This window comes from Gossypium hirsutum, chromosome D11, assembly GCF_007990345.1.
Source record: "Gossypium hirsutum isolate 1008001.06 chromosome D11, Gossypium_hirsutum_v2.1, whole genome shotgun sequence".
NCBI classification, from domain to species: Eukaryota; Viridiplantae; Streptophyta; class Magnoliopsida; order Malvales; family Malvaceae; genus Gossypium; species Gossypium hirsutum.
In genome coordinates, this window is record NC_053447.1 from 34,452,357 (window position 1) to 34,461,435 (window position 9,079).

Sequence of the window (9,079 nt, forward strand, 5' to 3'; positions counted from 1 at the left end):
TACACAACCAATTACACCTTCACGTGCTAGATGTTGGGATTCACAAGAATTCGGCGAGTGCATTCTTGAATTGTCAGATCGGAGCATGATGTCTATTTAAACTATATTAAAATAATAAAATTTTTAGTTATATATAAACTACTAATTTTTAAATTAACTACATTAATATTATATAATTCAAATTTTAAAAAATATATACCTCCGTTTTCGATCATTGGTCTAACAGAAGCGAATATCTCGAAGCTTATTCGATAGTCCCATGTAACTCGGCCCATGGTTTCACGTATTGAAATAATATGTTAACAATAATTTAAAATTTAAAAATTTAATTATGTAAATATATTATCTAAAGAATTTTACTTTGTTACAAGTGGAATGTATAAGGGTAGTTCGCTCAAGGGTGTAAAAATAGCAACCGGTACTACACCCATAATTGTAGTAGTAGCATGCAATCACCAATTTTGATTTTTTGTGTTCGTCCTATCACATCTCTTAGTACAACGTCGCCAACACGACAGACCCAACTGAGGCAAGTTTTAGAAGCCACCTTAAATAATAAATTTCGTGACTTATTAAATATTAGGAGGCCCCTGATAATATAAGCGTTTTCTCCAAATGATAAAAATAGCCTAATCAATAATTCTTTAAAAAAAATTGATAGTTTTCAAAAATTAAGTGAAGATGACAAACATCCAAATTTCCCCATTGTCTTGGGTCTCTCTCTTCCGGTTTTCTTTGCACAGAAGATGACAATAATTTGAGAATAAAGAAAAAACCATTAATATTTTAAATATTAATTAAAACATCTGTAATAACTTTGTGGAATTAGAATCTAAATAATTATCAGTTTCATTATTTGATGAAAATTGAAAAATGTGAAAAAAGTTAAACAATAAATTTATTTTTATTTTAAATCGAAGAGACATTCTTTCTCTTGGTCTGACGAAAACAGAAGTAAAAAATATTTTATTTATTAAAAAGAGCCTGTTTATCATTATCCATTAATTATTCAACAGTAATTTTTTTTCTCTTTAAATTTTTAATTGATCATCCATACAATGCACAGACTCTTATTAAAATTTTTAATCATTATAATATTTTCAAAATAAATGAGATATTAATTTTTCAGTCGAATTTAAATTATTCTTAAAAAAATAAACACCACCAATAAATCATATTATGTTTTAAATGGATGAATTTTTTTTTATTCCTCTCAAAAGTGATATGCATTCATTTTAAGGATTTTAAAATATTGAGTAGGCAAAATGATAATCTGGCGGCGGTTCCAACCCTGTTTTTAGGCAATCTAAGCATGGGCTGTTTCAAGTTTGCTGTCATATCTGTTTATTAATAAATGATGTCGTTTTTTCCACATGTTTTGAGCAGCAACATGGTTGAAGCAGCAGTAACCATGTAGCTGCACATTGTATTTCACTCCTTCTAGTCAATTCAAAGTCACCTTGAGAGGAAAGAGAAAGAGTAATGTATTAGATTTCTTTTGGGAACTGTATATCACCGCAAGAAAAAATAAAATAATAATTAAAGAAAAGGACAACATTGGAGAAACAAAGACAAAAACAAATTGTATTCTTTGAAGAATAACTCAAAACAAATGACATTTTCCTTACTAAGATTGATTTTTAATTGAGAATCAAGTTGATTCTCACTTCAATCTCACATCCATAAGAAATGGAATACCCATCTTTTTTCTTTACAATCATGTATACTTGATTATAATTAGTATTCTCTATGTCCTACCCAAGGTGTAGGTTTTTTTTTCGAGTCTAAGATTTGGTTTTGTTTATGACTGACTCTTATTGCTTTCTGTCTTGATTTTGGTTATAATTATTATTGTATTATTATTTTTGATGTTGGGTTTTGAAATAGTGAACTCTATTGTTGAATTCCTCTATTCATTTATTCTTTCAGTTATGTGAAGAAATTGGCTGTGCTTATGACTGCTTTCTTAACGATTATTTGGTGTTAAGTTATTTTTTTTAATTGGTTGAATGCGGAATTCTGTCCTGAGGGTAGTTGAGTCTGCTGTTTTTTTTTTATTTCTTTTGTAAAAACCAGGTTTATGAATTTACAGTTTTATTGGCATTATGTTTATTTCACCAATTCTTGAAATTATGTAAGATTCTTATAAATTTTCTCCACGGCGTCTCATAGAGTCTAGCCTAATATGATTTTTCCTTTTCATGCATTTGAATCAAATAAAAGAATTTTAGATGCCAAGAAAAGACACTTTACTATGCTTCGAGAGTAATTTTTCATGGATTCATTTGGGAACCTACACATTGGGTATTACCTGTTATTTTAGTTATGGGATCATTTTTCCTCATTTTTTCCTGTGAATTTTTTATAACCCCATATATACAGAAAGGAAATCTCTGTGGCGAATCTATAGAACTTACATAAAAGAATATGGGTGAAATTTGTAAAAGATTTACTAAATGGGAAATAACCAAAAGAAAGAGAATTGCTGCCAGCTGAAAATTACTTGAAGCAAGAGAACAAGAGTGGCTGTTGTCCTTAAACGAAATTGTTAGTATTGGAGCTTTTTTTTTCTTTTCTTCTTTACAATATATTTTTTCCTATGCTGCTCTGATGTCATAGTGTAGTGGGAAGAGCATGCTAGTATTTGATTTGGTAATACGAGAACCTGAGATGCTAGATAGTGGATTTGGATATAAAATAAGAAGAAAATGATGGATAATATGTGATTGTGCCTTGTTTTTTGAGAAGGGAAGTATTTGTATGCTATAAAAGATTTGTATTTCGTTCGTTATCATGGGGTTGATAGTTGCTGAAGATGGAATCTTCTATTGGAATTCTTATATTCACGCTTACTTGCTCATCTTTGTATCAGCTGATTTATCAAGGTAATAGTTTTTTTTGTATCAAAATTTAGTCTGAAGTTTCCAAAGTATAATATTTGAGGATTTTCACTTAGTGTTAAAATTTTGATCATAGACATTGTCCAAAATATCCATGTGCGCATGTGTGTCCACTCAAGTCATGATCTAATTAAAATTTTCTTAACAATATAATTTGGAGTATTTTATGATCTATTAATTTTCTCATAACACTATAGTCACTTGGGGATATATATTTGAGGCTATTAATTCATGCTAAAACGTTATTTAGATACGAAGGTGAAGATACTATTCAGAACAATAGCTCAAACGGAAACTAATAGATCGCCTGAATTCATTTCTTCTTGCTCCAATGAGACCTACTCCGTATGTCCATCACTGCTATCAGTTCAGATTTGGACTGAATTGATGGCCTCTAGACTTGGCTGCTTAATATATGTTTCTTGATTCAAACATATTTGACACTTTATTCCTTGACTGAAATATGGCTGGGGTTGAGTTTGAGATTTCTTGAGGAACTTGGCTGATTTTTGTTGAATAATAGTGATATTAATTGATAAGATCATCTGTGGTGGCATAACCTGGGCTTTCCTAATATGGGGCTATGGAGGGTCCCATGCATGATGGCATGTTTGTGTGGTTAACTGAGATGAATTCCTTTATAATCTATGAATATTTCATCTTTAAATACTTCTATGGTTGGCACTAATCCTTGTAGGTTTGGGTGTTTGCCTGGAGGGGTTTATTGTTTGCTTAATCTGAGTTTATAAATATCAAGTCATCTGTTTCAGGGAGATGCTTTATTTACTCCTTTTTGCTGGAGGGTGCGCTCCAGGCTTCACCCACTTCAATGGCAGATTGGAAATCAAATCGAAAGTTAACGCTTGACTTGGTCAGTATTGTTATGTGTGATTCTAGTTATAATGTTGGGGTTTCTGTGTAAGTAATCGGGTGCTATGTTTATTTTTTTCCCCGACTATGAACATAGTAAAATGATGCCTACAGATTTAGGTTCAAAGAGTATATTTAGTTTTTTGTACGTCTTACATTGTCCTTATTGTCATTGTGCTTTCAGGAATTGCCATCCATGAACTTTTCTGGCCCTTGTCTCTAAATGTTCTGAGTACTCTTTCATCACTGTACGTATGGATTCTTCAGTCAAAAGTAGATTCAATATATATGTTCATGTGTAGAATTTTACCAAGGCTATTTTTCATGATTTCTAATAGTGAATGTGTTGTTATTTGCTAATTAGTGTAAAAATCATTTCTATTATGACATCTTTTATCTGCTTAGGTTATAGAGTTCATTCTTGGTTTAATTTGTTGTTTTTGTGGTATATTTAATAGAGCATCAAAAGGTAGTCTAGAAAGCAGATATATAGGAAAGAAAAAGGAAAATTGAGATGTCTGCCAAATCCACATTCAAATCCCTTTAGGCTAAGGCTACATCAATAAGAAGGCTGAAGTTAACATAAAAGGCCTATTACTAATTTCTTAGGGTTGGAACAAAAAATCCTTGTTAACAGTATGTGGACCTTACTTATAATCATGATTACGTCATGTTCCATACTCGTGTATGATTTATTTTGTACAGGCATTATATATCTATGTTCTTTTGTACGGGGCTGAAGTTCTCATTCCCTGGTGAAATAATTTGGATATTTTCGAAAAATGAAAATTCTAGAACAGTAAATAGCTTAATGAAATTAAAAATGAACTTTGGTATCAAGTGGAAGGGACAGGTTGCCACTTATGATTTCCGATTCCATAGGAGACCCATTTGCGGCCTTACGTGCAGACTTGCTGCTGAAGTATGATGCAATGCAACTTCTGTTATGGCAAGCACGCCCGCTTATTTGCCAAATATCTTCAGTTTATCATTGAGTGAGATTAATGCATCTTGCCATCTTCTTCAAGTATTTTGGCATGAATTTCTATCAATTGTGTCGTCCCTCAGGCTTCATATCTGTCTAAGGTCAGTGCAAGTCAAATTGTCCACATTGCCTCCATTTGCCATCAGCATGGATTACATCGGATTGCTGCACTGGTTATTGTTTTGTATATAGAATCATGTAGTAAAATGTTAGGATCATATATTATCACTTTAAGCATAGCTGAAATTACAAGTTCTGTTTTAATTTCATATTTGGTCAACATTGTTGAATTGATTACTCAAGTGTATGATCCATTATAGCTCGGGTGAATCTTTTGTGTTAACATATTGTGTTGTGTGCGTGTTCATCATGCAGCACTTTGAAGGATGTGGTATAACTGGTGAATACCAAAAGAGTTGGGGAACTGTCTAGCTTGACCAACTTGATTGGAAATAATCGTTTGAGTGGAGAAATACCCTTTCCCTTGGTAATCTTAAAAATCTTCAATTCCTGTGAGTAATACAATTTCTATTATATTGAGGGTTTATTTGTTATATATATATTTTCCATTATCTTGCATTATTCATTGGAAGGCATTCTTTCTTTTGCTCAAGCAGGATACTGAGTAAGAACAATCTTAGTGGGACGTCCCTGGATCAATTTCAGATCTTCCAAAGTTGATCAATCTGTAAGTATCAGGTCACAAATGGTATCTGAACATGTGGAAGTAGCATTTAATTGAATAAACCTTTTCTTTCAAATGAATCAGTTCGTGAGTTTCCAGTTTTTAAAGTTTTAGACTTGAACAAATATGGGGAATTAATTCTCTTTATACTTTTAAAGTTACTGATGCATGGTTGAACTTGTTTCTGCAGTCGACTTGATTCAAATGATCTTAGTGGTCAAGTTCCTGAGCATTTGTTCCACATTGCAATTTACAAGTACGGCTAACTTTGATTAGTTTGTTTCATTTCTTATTTTAATAAAAATGAGTTACAAATATTGTAATGATTCAGTCATTTATTTCTGTATATTTATCTCCTTTTTCCCTATCTTCAACGGTATGTGTGCACACACCAGTCACAAATATTTATCTCAATGAACTTAAGATGACATAACTTTGTTATTATTTCAGTTTTACAGGAAACAAGTTAAATTGTGGTAAAAATTTTCTTACAGTTGTGTGTCAAGCGGAAATGGTTCAGGTAATTGGATTAATTATTTTGACTGAATTACATTGTTTTACGATGTTCAATGGTTCAAAGGCACCGTATATATTCAACCATAATTGACCTGCTATCTCTTTGCTTCCAGGTTCTTCGCGGAATCCAAAGGTTGGAATTATTATTGGAATTGTTGTGGGATTTATAATTCTGCTTTGTGGTAGCTTGCTATTTTTCCTGTTCAGACATAGGCATACACGCTACAAGGGCGAAGTGTTGTAGATGTTGCAGGTTACCTCTACCTTTAATACTTCTAAATAAAAACTGGTGGCTGATGGTTTTTTGTCTATTTAAATTTTCTCTCTTCACATTTGTATTTCTTTTAAGTCTTGTCTCCGTTCTGGGTGATCAAAAGTTTCTTCATCCATAGGGTGATTTATACTCCTGCTCAAGGTTTTGTTAATCTACCACTATGGTTAGGCCAGTGAAATTATATGAAAGGATTAATCTTAGTTCAGTATGGGGAATGATACTCTGAGCTATTTACTTGGTGAATTTCATGTTTTATTCGGATGTTCATCTATCAGAACTGATCAAGTTGCTGTTCTAGGAAAGCTATATATGTGCTTATGAATAACTTTCATCTTTGGCATTGTACATTATGCTTATAGATTTGTTCTGAAACTCCTTAAACCTGCATGGTCAGGTGAAGTTGACCGAAGAATTGCTTTGGTCAATTGAAAAGGTTTGCTTGGAGGGAATTGCAGTTGGCTACTGCCAACTTCAGTGAAAAGAATATCCTTGGACAGGGAGTTTCGGAAAGGTTTATAAAGGTGTGCTTTCAGATAACACAAAAGTTGCGGTTAAGAGATTAACTGATTTGAAAGTCCGGGAGGAGATGCAGCTTTTCAACGTGAAGTTGAGATGATAGGTGTAGCTGTCAAGGAATCTCTTACGGTTGATTGGCTTTTGCACAACACCGACAGAACGCCTTTTGGTTTATCCATTTATGCAGAATTTAAGTGTGGCTATCGTCTTCGAGGTACTAGTTCTTTGGGAATTTATTTGGCATGACTTCTATTACTTATTTAAATTCTGATATTGAGTTTCTAATGAGACGCAGTGTATCTTTCTTAAACTAACTTTCACTAAAAGTATGAGATACTTTTTCTTTGGCCACAAAGTATTGAGCTTCTAATGTGAATTTTAGTATGAACCCTTGATGGCATATGTAAATCTCACGGACATGTTTTGTCATTTTCGAAATTTCTACAATCATTGAGCTATTTTATTTAATTTCTTTTTAAAGCATTTGGTTATAGGGGCCTTCATATAATGTACGACTATTATCTGGAACTGCTGCAGAACTCAAACCCGGTGAACCTGTTTAGCTTGGCCCGCAAGAAAAAGAATAGCACTAGGAGCAGCACGTGGCTGAGTACCTTCACGAACATTGCAATCCTAAGATCATTCATCGGGATGTGAAGGCAGCTAATGTTTTATTGGATGTAGACTTTGAAGCAGTTGTTGGTGACTTTGGACTGCGAAGTTAGTCGATGTAAGGCGGACAAATGTTAAAACTCAAGTTCGTGGGACAATGGGCCACATAGCACCAGAGTACTTGTCCACCGGAAAGTCATCAGAAAGGACAGATGTTTTTGGTTACGGGATTATGCTTCTAGAGCTTGTAACAGGTCAACGTGCAATTGATTTTTCACGCTTGGAAGATGAAGATGATGTTTGCTGCTTGATCATGTAAGATAAACCCTATTATTACTATCTTGGATTTGCACACGTGTCTTTCTCCTATTCTTTACGTGCTTGATTTGTACACTTTTCAAGGGTAAGTCTAAACAAACATAATGTAAAATATTGCAGCCATCTGACTCTTTCAGTTGTGAATGTCAGTTTCTCGTAATTGACTCTCGTTACAATGCTTCTAGTGTTTATTTGGAGTTGCAGATGCCTTATTTAACCATATCATCATGTATCTCTTATGAGGATGCAACTTTAGCTTGGTTTTACATTAGTTAATTAATTCTAATCCGTGCCTAATTCCATCAAAGCTGATTTAGCATTACATTTTGATATGGACATGCATTCACAAAAGGATGTTGAGGTTGGTGGTTCAATTCTAATTAGTGTTAACCTGTATGGGAGGTCTTGTTTTATTGTTGCGATGGAATTTAATTAGTTTTGTTGCACTTTTCAAATGTCTACTGAATCTGAGTCATAATCTATATTAATCGAGTAATGTAGGACAATGGTATGTATTGCTTGCCACATCTACTTCCTGTTACATTGGTCTGAAATAATGAAGGAGAATCTTTATGCTACTTTTGAAATTGTGCGATTGATATGTGGAGTGCTTACTGATTCTATGTTGTATCATTCAAGTCTAACATCTTTTGGGTTTGTCACTGGATTCCATACTCATTTGTCATGAAGGTCAAGAATTTGGAAAGGGAGAAAATGCTCGATGCTATTGTTGATCGTAATCTTAATAAAAATTACATCATGCAAGAGGTGGAGGCAATGATCCAAGTTGCACTGCTTTGTACCCAATCTTCACCAGAGGACCGTCCAGCAATGTCGGAGGTAGTGAGGATGTTGGAAGGAGAGGGGCTGGCAGAGAGGTGGGAAGAATGGCAGCACGTTGAAGTCATGCGTAGGCAAGAGTACGAAAGAATGCAAAGGAGATTCCAATGGGGAGAAGATTCCATGTATAACCAGGACGCAATTGAGTTATCAGGCGGAAGATGAGGTACAAAGTTGCACTTTGCTTGTTAAAAACCATGTAACATCCGAGTTTGTATTAGTAGGTGTTGCTAAATAGTGTTCATTTGGTGTGCAAAACTATAATTTGAACAGTTATAGGAAAATCCTGTAAAAGAAAAGGGGCAAAAATTGGCATCATGTTTTATATCAGATCCTTTGTATTTGTTTGTCATAACTCCGGTTCCAACATGTTTTATTCAAAAAATTTTGTATGTCTTCATGGCTGAACAAAAGGGCATGCTCTTATATTTCCGCATGATGCATAAGAATATTGCAAATATTCCACAATTTTACCCATCTTTCAAAGCCAACTTGAATTTTGTGCAACATATATGGCTTTTCCACCATCCTTAAAAGCTATCCCAATTTATTCGGATAGTTCG

General features: G+C 33.7%; 1 pseudogene; it reads left to right on the forward strand.

Annotated features, from left to right (window-relative positions):
* Positions 1-2,793: 2,793 nt before the first annotated feature.
* LOC121223181 (probable LRR receptor-like serine/threonine-protein kinase At5g10290) lies at positions 2,794-8,840 on the forward strand (annotated as a pseudogene).
* The last annotated feature ends 239 nt before the right edge of the window (positions 8,841-9,079 follow it).